General features: G+C 47.6%; 1 protein-coding gene and 2 long non-coding RNA genes across 4 annotated transcripts in view; 2 read left to right on the top strand and 1 right to left on the bottom strand.

Moving 5' to 3' along the window:
• The window catches only part of LOC113841075 (carboxy-terminal kinesin 2-like), a 130,532-nt gene that overhangs the window by 46,523 nt on the left and 72,058 nt on the right, over positions 1-11,951 (top strand). The window lies entirely within an intron of this gene.
• LOC140000084 (uncharacterized) lies at positions 588-7,029 on the top strand. The gene is made up of 2 exons (XR_011805371.1): positions 588-2,535; positions 3,308-7,029. It is a non-coding gene; the product is annotated as an uncharacterized lncRNA (long non-coding RNA).
• On the bottom strand, positions 5,342-6,528 carry LOC140000081 (uncharacterized). Its single transcript, XR_011805368.1, has 3 exons — positions 6,391-6,528; positions 5,903-6,042; positions 5,342-5,477 (listed from the first exon to the last, which is right to left on the bottom strand). It is a non-coding gene; the product is annotated as an uncharacterized lncRNA (long non-coding RNA).

Here is an 11,951-nt window from a genome sequence, read left to right as displayed (position 1 = left end):
GCAGGGATGGGTCCCGGTTGGGGGGAGGGGCGGCCCGCTGCCGCCGTCCCTCCGCGCCCCCCCCTCGGGCACCCCCCCGCCGCCGCCGCTGCTGTATCACGGTCCTGCGCTGCGGCCGCCGGCCCGGACCCCCCCCGGGCCCCACCCCCCCAAAATTGGACCCCCCCAAAAAAAAATTGGACCCACCCCAAAAAGAAATTGGACCCCCCCCATAAAAAATTGTACCCCCTAAAAAGAAATTGGACCCCCCTCATAAAAAATTGGACACCCCCCCATAAGAATCTGACTTCCCCCCAAAAATTTGGACCCCCCCCCCAATCGGTAGTGCCCCCCCCTCCAAACTCTGTCTCCCCCCCCCCCGGTTTAGGACTCGCCCCCCTTACCCTACCCCAAATGCCCCCCCCCCAGCTGGGACCCCCCCCAATCTGCCCCCCCCGAATACCCTACCTGCCCCCCCCCCCGTTCCAGGACCCCCCAAAACGCCCCCCCATACCCTACAGGAGCCCCCCCATCTGTGCCCCCCCCATATGTTTCATGACCCCCCCCCTCATATTTTGGGACCCCAAAATGCCCCCCCACCCCCCATATGTTGCAGGAAGCATGGGCGAAAGCACGACAGACACCAGCAGAGTCAGATCGTGCTGCTCCCTTTTATTGCCCGAATAGCACAACTTTTATAGTGAACTTTACAGGGGCGGACAATGTTTCACACAAGATTATTTGTCAAAAGCACTCAGACAAACAACTAGAAGAAAACAACCCCACCTGCAAGAAAAGAACCCCCCTTTTGATTAGCAGTCAGGAAAACAACCCCCTTTGTGATTAACGGTCACGTAGACCTAGTCCTTGAGGCCAGCTGCTGGTAACAGTATTTTCTGAGTTTGGCGCTGTGGGAACACTGTCATGGGAACTTCTCATAGTTGCCCTGGTAGCTTGGTTTGCTCAGCTACAGCAAGCCATGGGATTTTTGCTGTTTCAAGAAATCCCTCAACACACATGCAACTAGGCAAAGAAAGTAAGGCTGAAAGCAGGATTGCTACCTTGGACTTTCGAAGAGCCAACTTTGACCTCTTCCGGGACCTGCTTGGGAGTATCTCATAGGATAGGCTGCTCGAAAGCAAGGGTGCTTGTGAGAGCTGGGCTACATTTAAGCAGCACTTCTTCCATGCTCAGGATCGGTGCATCCCAAGGAATAGGAAATCGGGGAAGGGGGGCAGGAAACCTGTGTGGATGAGCAAGGAGCTCATCAATAAGATCAAATGGAAGAGGATGGTCTGTGAAATGTGGAAAAAGGGCCTGTCCTCTTGGGAGGAGTATAGAAGTGTTGTCAGGGCCTGCAGGGATGCGACCAGGAAGGCTAAAGCCCACCTAGAGATGAGGCTTGCGAAAGAGATAAAGGATAATAAGAAGGGTTTTTCAAGTATGTAAACGGCAAGAGGAAGACTAGGGATAATGTGGGTCCCTTGCTGAATGAGGGGGGTTTCCTGGTCAAGGGAGACGTTGAGAAGGCAGAGATACTGAATGCTTTCTTTGCGTCAGTCTTTGCTTCAGGGACACTCCCCCGGGACTCCTCGCCCCTGGCAATAGGACAAAGGGTCTGGGAAATGGAGGGCTCCCCCCTGGTGGACGTGGGAGTGGTTCGGGAGCGTCTGTGTGGGCTCAACACACACAAATCCCTGGGTCCCGATGGGATGCATCTGCGTGTGCTAAGGGAGCTGGCAGATGTGATCGCCGAACCGCTCTCTATCATCTTTGAAAGGTCCTGGAGAATGGGTGAGGTGCCTGAAGACTGGAGGATAGCCAAAGTCACTCAGAAGTGACCTCGTAGGCCCTTTCTGTGACATGTTGCTGCTGTTGCCCTATCAACTGCAGAGGCAGAAGTGACCTCACAGTCCCTGCCACAGTCACATTCCTCCTGCTGGGGCAGGAGATCCTGAGGCAGAGTTGAGGTCATCAGAGCATTTCCTCTCATCTCCTTCTTGTCGCCTACAAGCAGATCAAATCCATGGCCCCTCACATTCATCTTTGAATGCCGTGTGACTGCATGGAGTGGGTTTACGTGGTACAGTTTTGGTAGTGGGGGGCCATAGAGGTGGCTTTGGTGAGAAGAATCCAGAAGCTGCCCCACGTTAGATAAGGGCCCCACTGCTGGCCAGAACTGGGCCAATAAGCGACATTCTTTGCACCTCTGTGAGAGCATATTTAAACAGAAGAAAAAAAAAAAAGGCAAAAAAAAAAAAAAAAGCTGCTGTAGAACAGCAGCTGGGAGAAAGAGAGGAGTGAGAAATAGCCTTGCAGGTGCTAAGATCAGTTATGAAGGAGGGGGAGACGTGCTCCATGTCCCGGAGCAGAAGTCCCCTGCGGCCTGTGATGAGGACCATGGTGAAGCAGGCTGTCCCCCTTCAACCTGTAGAGGAGACCATGGTGGAGCAGGTGGACCTGCACTGACAGAGGTTGTAGTTTGTGGAGGACCCCTGCCAGAGCAGATTCCAGGCCAGACCTGTAACCCGTGGAGAGGAGCCCACGCAGGACCAGGTGACCTGGCAGGAGCTGTTGCCCATGTGGGACCCAGGTTGGAGCAGTTTGCTCCTGAGGGATGGACCCCATGGTCTGGAGCAGTTTTTGATATCTTGCCTCCTGACCTCCCCAGATATGTCCTTGTGTTTGGGGCAGCTTTTCAAACATTGCCATGACCTGCAAGATGCTGTCTCCCTGCATGGGGACGGTCAGTTTCTGAGACAGAAGTGACATCTTAGTGGGATGGAAGGACACAGCATGCTGTAGGCAGGCCCTGCACAGCATGCGTAGCAGCCCTGCACAGCCCCTGAGGGGCCCAGCCCCAGTTCGTGCCCCCCAGCTTGTGCTCCAGAAGGGCTCCCCTAGGTCCTGTGTCACTTTTCCCACCTGGGTCCCTCGGCTATCCAAGGAAACCTTGGAGGCAGTGTCCACCTCTGACTGGAAAACTGAAACCAGCCATGAAAATAGATTGAAGAAACAGTTCAAAGCTGTGCAAAAAAGGATTCTAAGTAATAGCTGAAATAATCTCCCTTGCCAGCATCACCAGCTTTTTTTTTTTTTCTATGAATGTTCATTATTCATTTACACAGTTTTCCATTGACAACACCATGGAGAAGTGCAATAAATCAAATTATGCTTTCTTGAACAATAGTTTTATGCAAACATTTAGGAAAATACATTTTACATAAACACACATTTACCAAAACACATTTCCCAACAATTCTAATGCTTCTTTCTTTTTTTCCTTTTTTTTTTTTTTTTTTCTCCTCCATTTCTTCTGTCCTTGAAGAGCACTCTGAGGGAGAGTCATTGCATTAAAGATTAATGCATGTTTAAAAGACTGAGATTGAGAAATACGCTCCATGCCATCATGAAGGGAGATAACAAAGAGTGTCAACAGTGTTGGCCCAAGTGCCCATCACTGAGGGATGCTGCTGGTAACTGGCTGAAAGGAGGACTTTGTACCACTGACACCTTGCCCCCAAAAACATCATCCCCTTTTTCAGTCCAAATATCACCAGTGTGGCTAAAGGGAACCCCAGGAAACCATGGCAAAGGCCTTGCTAAAGTGCAGGTTCACCTCGTTCCCTTCTTTCCCCTCCCCTTCTGTTTCAGCAGTTCCTTTGGTTCCTCCAACTGCCTGAAGAAGGCTGTGGCAGGACTTTCCCTATCACATTCCCAGGGTTAGAGGTGACAATTGCAGTTCTGCCAATCCTTTTTCTTGCCCTTCCTGAAGATGCGTTTGATGCCCACATTTTTCAAGTCCCCAGAAATCTTGCTGATCCAAATGCCTGACAGCCCGGTCGAGAAAGGCGGGGTAGTGTGACATAACAGAGAGGGGCATCTGCAATGAACCTATGCAAAAGGGGTTCCAGGAATCTCACAGGGACACTGGGGGTTGTTCCTGGAATCACACAGGGCAATGGCAGGGCTGTGTGAGGTGTCCACATCTGAGCAGACCTCATACACACATGCCTTTAGAGAGAGCTCCTGCAGTCACTGCCAGAGGCTGGGAGACACCTCAGCTGTGGGGAGCCTCGCCCTGCTCTGCCCTCCTCTGAGATACCCCAGGACATGAGGAATGGGCACAGAGACCTCGGTTCAAGGAGGAACGTCCCAGAGCTGCCTTCAGGTGGCTTCCCAGGGGACGTTACTTGGCCTTGTGACGCTATCTGCCCAGCTGGCCTTCATGAGACTTCTAGGAATAGCGGATGGCCTTTGTGCTCCTTCGTGTTCATCTCTCCACACACATATGACGTGCCTGCCAGCACCAGCATTGGGTTTCTCTTTCAATGTCTCCCATGCACATACAGCAGGCCCTGCTCTTCTGGGAAATCTTATCCCTCAAGAAGCAATGAGCAATGGCCTGGCCAGCCATTGCTGAACTTACTACCCACACCTCTGAGCTTGTGATGGCACTCTCCAGAGTATGAAAAATTATTAAAAAGAAAACCTTGTTCCTGCAATGCATTCTGAGTCATATGCAGAAGACAATAGGCTTTTTTTTTTTTTTTTTAAATATTAGTTCATCAGTTTCCTCAAGGCATCCTTGAGCTCCTGGTTCCTCATGCTGTAGATGAGTGGGTTCACTGCTGGAGGCACCACTGAGTACAGAACGGATACCACCAGGTCAAGGCATGGCGAAGAGATGGAGGGGGGCTTCAAGTAGGCAACCATGACAGTGCTAACAAACAGGGAGACCACGGCCAGGTGAGGGAGGCATGTGGAAAAGGCTTTGTGCCAGCCCTGCTCAGAGGGCATCCTCAGCACCACCCTGAAGATCTGCACATAGGAAATAACAATGAAAACAAAAGAACCAAAGACTAAGGAAAAACTGAAAACAAGTAGCTCAAATTCCCTGAGGTAGGCATCTGAGCAGGAGAGCTTGAGGATCTGGGGGATTTCACAGAAGAACTGCTCCACAGCATTGCCATGGCAGAGCGGCAGGGAAAATGTGTTGGCCATGTGCAGGACAGCTTGGAGAAAGTCACTGCCCCAGGCAGCTGCTGCCATAGTGGCACAAGCTCTGCTGCCCAGGAGGCTCCCATAGTGCAGGGGCTTGCAGATGGCAACATAGCGGTCATAGGCCATGGCAGTGAGAATTGAAAACTCTGAACCAAAGAAGAAGACGAAAAAGAGAACTTGTGCAGCACAGCCTTGATAGGAGATGGTCCTGGTGTCCCAGAGGGAATTGGCCATGGCTTTGGGGACAGTAATGGAGATGCATCCCAGGTCGAGGAGGGCGAGGTTGAGGAGGAAGAAGTACATGGGGGTGTGGAGGCGGTGGTCGCAGGCTACAGCGCTGAGGATGAGGCCGTTGCCCAGGAGGGCAGCCAGGTAGATGCCCAGGAAGAGCGCAAAGTGCAGGAGCTGCAGCTCACGCGTGTCTGCGAATGGCAGCAGGAGGAACTCGCTCACAGAGCTGCTGTTGGGCATTTTCTGACATTGAACACAGTTGTCTGTTGAAAAAGAGAAGGCAGAATAAAGTTAGAAGAGACTTCTCTGAGGAAAACATTTTGAAAGTCTTAGAGCACTCTCATCCCAAGCCTCTCTCTTTGCAGGAGAATCTTTCTGCAGCTCTACCGCTTGAGTCCCGGATGATTCTTTCTGAGGCTGACACTGGGAGCGGGGATTCCTGTGGGCTCCAGAGGAGTCCTTCCTGCTGTGAAGCATTCAGGAAGCAGGAAAAAGGGGGAAACTGACGTTCAGTCCATTTATAAGATCCATGAACTTCGCAGTGTTGTTGCAAAGAACACCTCCCTCCAGTATAGAGCAAGGCTGATTTTCTTATGCTGAGTACAACAAGCACACTACTGTTTCCCAATATGTAGAGAGCTTAAAGCAGAGAAGCCCCAGTCCCACTGCAGATGGACAGAATCCTCACCTTGTCTGCAAGTGCATGAGCAGGATCTCAGCTTCTCCCTCTTTGCTAGGGCTACAGAGGCGTCACTCCAGCTGCCCACAGACAGCCAGTCAGCAGCAAGGACATGGCCTTAGTGCAGAGGTGTCTTCTCCTTGTGGCACCTGGAGAACACAAGGATGCCAAGAGAGAGCTGCATCCTGCTGGAGAGCAGCCTGAAGACCAGGAGAACACCCCATGGACAAACATGAATATTCATAAGCTGGACTGTCCCAGCATCCCAGCTCCATCCCTTCAGTGTCTGGAGGAGGCTTAGCACTTGGCTCCTGGCTGTCCAGGGGAAGCTGGGTTATGGCTCTCCATGGACTTTCTGCCAGACGTCCTCACCTCACAGTGCAATCCAGCAGCAGTCTCAAAGCCTACTGCATTGCCCACTGCCCTCCCAGAAACAAGACCCAGGAGGAGACACTTCCAGGACCTGCAGCTGCATGGCCCTGCAGCCAGACATTTACCTTGTCAAGGGCTGTGCAGATTTCTCCTGCAGGCAGCTCTCAGCATCCACCCACTCCCAACTGCCTCCAAGTCCTCTCTCCTTCTCTCCTCTCTTTGTGCCAGCTGCGGTCAGAGCCCCCAACCCTGCTGTGCTGTGCAGTGGAGCTGCTCCTGGGCAGAACTGTCTCTCTGCACCAGATCCCTCTTGCCAGGAGCAAGACTCAAAGAAAAAAGAAAGACTGGATTTGGAGACGTGGCATTTTTCAGGCTCAAGACTGGTGAACTATCCCTGATTAAACTGGTGTTTTTCAGAACTATTTTCCAACCTTTTTGCCATTTGAGTTACTCATTGTTGGAGAAAAATATGTGAATGGCAATACTGTCTAATAAGCAATAAAATGAGAAGAGATAATGTGTTATTCAGACTCTCAAAAACAAATCTGAAAGTTGTTTTTTTGTTCGTTTGTTTTTGTTTTTTTCCCTGATGTTTTGTCTCAGTGCTAAGATGCTTGAAACAGGATCTAATCACATTCCCTGCATGGGTATGATCTTCAATGTTTCTGTTCAGATTTTTTAAAATCGTTGCAAACATCTACTGACAGTATCCATTTAGAACGTTTCTCAGATCTTTCCTGTACTGATAATTATTTGGCAGGGACCAGGACTTGCTACTACAAGACTGTTGTATACTAGGGTGAGACTACTATCAACGGAAGGAGGAATTTGTTGGCTTATCGGAAATCCAGAGGAAACCAGCTGTGAGGCCTACCATTGAACACTGCTCTATGAATGCCAAGCAACATCTAAAATGTTAAAAATAGGCTTCAATCCTTAGAACCATAGGCTTTCAAACCTCAACGTTTGTTCTAATTGTCTTGGTGTGAGAAAGCTACTGATACTCTCATTTCTTGAGTAGTTGCAGGCAGAGAAAGTCTGAGCCTCTTGCCGTGTCATGGGTTTACGTGGCAAGGTTTTGGTGTTAGGGGGCCACAGGCGTGGCTTCTGTGAGAAGGATCTAGAAGCTGCCCCATGTTTGGCAAGGGCCCCACTGCTGGCCAGAGCTGAGCCAGTAAGTGATGTTGTTTTGCGCCTCTGTGAGAGCAGATTTAGGAAAAAAAAAAAAAAACACAACACTGCGCCACACAGCAGCTGGGAGAGTGAGAGGAGTGAGGAACAGCCTTGCAGGCGCCAAAGTCAGTGAGGAAGGAGGGGGAGAGGTGCTCCAGGCACACAGCACAAGTTCCCCTGCGGCCTGTGGTGAGGCCCATGGTGAAGCAGGCTGTCCCCCTGCAGCCCATGGAGTACCACGGTGGAGCAGGGTTCCACGCTGCAGCCCGTGGAGGAGCCCACGCAGGAGCAGGTGACCTGGTAGGAGCTGCTGCTCGTGGGGGACCTGTGCTGGAGCAGTCTGCTCCTGAGGGATGGACCCCATGGTATGAAGCCATGTGGGAGCAGTTCTGGAAGAGCTGCTGCCTGTGGGAAGCCCACGCCAGGTCAGTTCAGCAAGGCCTGCATCCTGTGGGAGGGACCCCACAGCACAGGGGACAAGAGTGATTGAGAAGGAGCGGTGGAGAAGCGCTCTAGACTGACCGTAACCCCCATTCCCCCACTCCCCTGCGCTACTCGGGGGGAGGAGGTGGAAGAGGGTGGATGGGGGGATAGGTGCTTTTGGTTTCTTTCCTTTGTTTCTCGCTTTTCTAGCTGCGTAGGAATAGGCAGTAAGTCTTACTGTCCCCCTATGCTGAGTCTGTTTTACCAGTCACAATAATTACTGCGCGTCCTCCCTGTCCTTATCTCAACCCTTGAGCCCTTTTGCTTGTGTTTTCTCCCTGTTCCTCTTTGAGGAGGGGGAGTGAGAGAGCGGTTGTGGTGGAGCTTGTCTGCCCACCTGAGTAAAATCACCACACTGTGTAAGGAGAAAAGCAAGGCAGAGTACACATACCCACACGTCAGGCGACATAGCAATCCAGCTGGCCATACTGTGACCTGTGATGTTTATGCATGTATCTACTCCTTGCTATTTTTCCCCTAAAATACTGTTCCTTTCAGGGAAAGGATTACATACTGCTTTTTCTGTTTAATCATCAACTTGGTGATGAGCTTGAGACCTTTAGAAGCTACTTAGAGAACCAGAATTTTATATCAAACTTTGACTTAAAAGTTGGACATGCAAAATCTACAGATCCAGAGGCAGATGCAGGGATAAAACTGTATGGAAACTGACTTTTAGATCAATAAAACTCACACATACTTTGTTGTTGTTATTAGTGGTTGTTATTATTAAAAGTCCATGCAATGGCCAGTCGTACAAATTGTCAACTGTCAATTGTAGAAAACTGGAGAGCGGCTAAAACTGAGCCATACAAGGAAGTAAACTTCCAAATAATAAATGCAATTACTTTTTATAAAATGATCTTTTTAATTTAATTTAATTTAATTTATTTATTTATTTTTTAAGAAATAGCTTCCTGAGTCCAATCTCTGTTTGCCAAAATATGGTCTTGAATCTAGGTTCCTCACATTGGTGTGAGTGCCTGCCTGTAATGTGCTGTGGAGGTTGGCTATTAGGCTCTGTGTGTGGCAGCAAGGTCATTTGTGAACCTCATTCACTGCAAACAGGGACATGTCAGAGAAACTATTTAAACATGTATCGTTTCTCTCTTCACACCTAGTCTCTACTTTTCATCTGCAGTCCCTTCTCATCTACTCACATTTTTCTTCCAGCACCAGTAGCAAAACAGATGGGCTCACAGGTCATGGGGAATTTATGGGGAATGCTGTTTCAAACGTGTTACTGGCCACAAGATGCTTCTTTTCCTATTGTTCAGTGAATGGGACTAGATAAAGCACTACACTTCCCTGATACAATTGCAGGTTTTTTTTCTGGCTTCATCCCTGATGAATTACTTGTATTTTGAAAATGTGTTCTTAAAGATATCTCAGATCTTTCCCTGCATTTCCTTTGGTGAAGCTTGATTCTTTTGGGCTAATTTTAATTTATTTAACGTTCAGTAAGGGTCTGATTTTATTTAACATGCACGTGCAACTTACCCCCCCAGTCTTAATGGCATTGCAACCACTTGTACTGCCCTATATATTTATTGTAATACTCCTCCCAGCTTTCATTGCATTCATCGTGTCTAGTTTATTTCTAGTCACTATATCCACATTACCCTTTTCCTGTGGCCTGAGTGGCTTTTGAGCATATTCTGTAAGGAAGCAATCCTGTATTAGTCTTATAATCATGCTTGCTTGGTAGTTTTTCCCACTAACATTTTCCTAGGAAATGTCTAGGTAATTGAACTCCTCCACTGGATCGTTACGCTGGATTCAATACAGACTTCCTTCATCTGTAAAAACATTTCCTGATATGCTTTCTCATCCTCTCCTGAAAGTCTCTGGCAAGGTCCAAGGACTAACTTTTTCCATATCTCATTCTTCAGTTTACTTCCAATAGTCCCTGTTGTGTCAGCCAAAATCCTAGTGTCATTTATTGCTGTTTATTCGGTATTCTCCCTGTACGCAAATTACTCCCTCCCTCATTACTTTTGTTTTACCTCACCCATCTGCAAACTTTATACCTTGGTAATTTTATCTCCCAGTTGATACCTTGAATTAACCAAGTCTCTGTCATTCCAATGTAATCATAATTTTCCCTCAACATATGTTTCTAATACAGCAATCTTGTTACATACATGTATGTTTCTAGCATTTGTAAAACACATTCATCCTGTTCTTTGTCCTTTATGGTCACTTTTATTTTTTGAATGTGTAGAAAGAAAGGGTTTCCGCATTGACTTAATTTACAAATTCAGTGCCCCTTTCTCTAAGCGTTAAAGTCCTTATCTTTTTTGTCTATGTGAACTCTGCCTTCTGAGCAATAAAAGAAAATTAAGACTCTTTAAATTACTTTTCTCATCTAAGTCTGAAAGTGAAAAACTGCAAAGTCAATCTCTTTATTTTGAAGGGTTGTTAAGCCTTCTCTTTAGGTAAGAGACCTCAAACTTCTCTTCACAGAGGATTTTGAACCAGTATACCAGTAGTTAGCCTATAAGCTCAATCCTTTGCCTCCTTTATTCAGATTGCCCTTTGAAAGTTACTTAAATGGTAGACGCACGTGATTAGTTCTTTCTTTGTCAAGCAGACACTCACGCTGTCAGTCCTCTCTGGGTGCCAATACCTTCAGTGTGGACTAAAATTCCTGGAAGCTTTCTGACACCCTTGTGTCGTCGTTCCCCCCGCCCGCTTTTTTTTCTTCATTGTTCTCCTTTTCTGACAGAGCTAGGGTGATACAGAAGAGTTTGGATGCTTATTAATCAAAAATAAATCTAATTTTGGAAGTGGAAAACAATCACTGATCTATCTGTAAATGGCAGAGAGCTGCTCTCTAGCTATCTTGCAGCTGCCCATGGAAAGTACAAATCTGGGCTCAGAGGGCTGAAATAATTACACCCTGTTCTGTTTTGAACCAGTCTAATCTTCACTTCAGCTGCTGCTGCCTAAACACAGGGCAGCACCTTAACTATCCAAATGGCTGATTACATGATATATTTACCACTTTTCCTAATCTGAGAAAAGCGCAGTTCAAAAATATGTGTCTCTTAGTTGAATAAAGCCAGAAGAAAAGTGATTCTTCCGTAACTCAGTTTTATAGCTTCGCTCTTCCTTTCCTCCTTTCTCACTTTCACTGTGTCCTATTGTCAGCTGTTCCTCTCCAGTTGCCTTATTTTACAGCTGTTGCTTCCCACTTCTTTTGATATATTTCCCTATAACCCATGTCTACATCTGCACACCAACCTTCTCTTGTCTAGCTAACCGGAGACATATTTCACTGCAGTTCTGTGAGCTGCATGGGCTATTATGATTCTGCCAGCTGATGAAGATTGACCTGCTGTAGAGGGAATGAAAAACTGGGACGTCTTTTCATTCTTCCTGTCAGTAAAACAGCTGCTTCTAAGCCTTCCATTAAGAAAAATAATAATAAAAAAAATCCACCATATTATATTACAGTAAAACTACACAGTGCAGGGAGATTGATTTAGGCAACATGTGTTTATCCAGATTGGAACATACTTCGAAGTCTGAGGGTGAGGGCCTCATGCTTCAAAGAGCTCTAAGGATTTATGGAACAGTCTGAGAGTGCCGTGTGAACCCATCAGCGTGGACACAGATCTTGGAATCTAGATGTTGGTGTTTGACACATGAATGAACACATGAAACATAAGTAACACTGATCCCTGTTTGAAGGAGATGAGCCTTTGATGAGTGGAAGTGGTTCTATTTTGCTGTATCATGGGATAGAGAGCATGGGAAGCAGTGCATCACTAGTTAGTTCAGAAGTGACTGATAGATAGGGTGGACCTTGCTAGCTCTTGTGCAATCTGTTTGCTACTCGGAGAACTCCTTTCTTTCTGCAGTGAGATATATCTTCCTCAGAAGTAAATGGAATCTAGTTATTTGTGGGCTGAAATAAGAACAAATTGAAATATAGAAAGAACTGTGCCTAGATCAGCAGAGCAATGAAGAAAAAGTCCAAGAGAGGAAAAAGTATATCACAGCATAAGAGAGGAAAAAGGTAATT

The sequence above is a fragment of the Anas platyrhynchos genome, chromosome 31 (genome assembly GCF_047663525.1).
Source record: "Anas platyrhynchos isolate ZD024472 breed Pekin duck chromosome 31, IASCAAS_PekinDuck_T2T, whole genome shotgun sequence".
Lineage (NCBI taxonomy): Eukaryota > Metazoa > Chordata > Aves > Anseriformes > Anatidae > Anas > Anas platyrhynchos.
The sequence above is the reverse complement of the archived record's forward strand: the minus strand, read 5'-3'. Positions and strand labels throughout refer to the sequence as shown.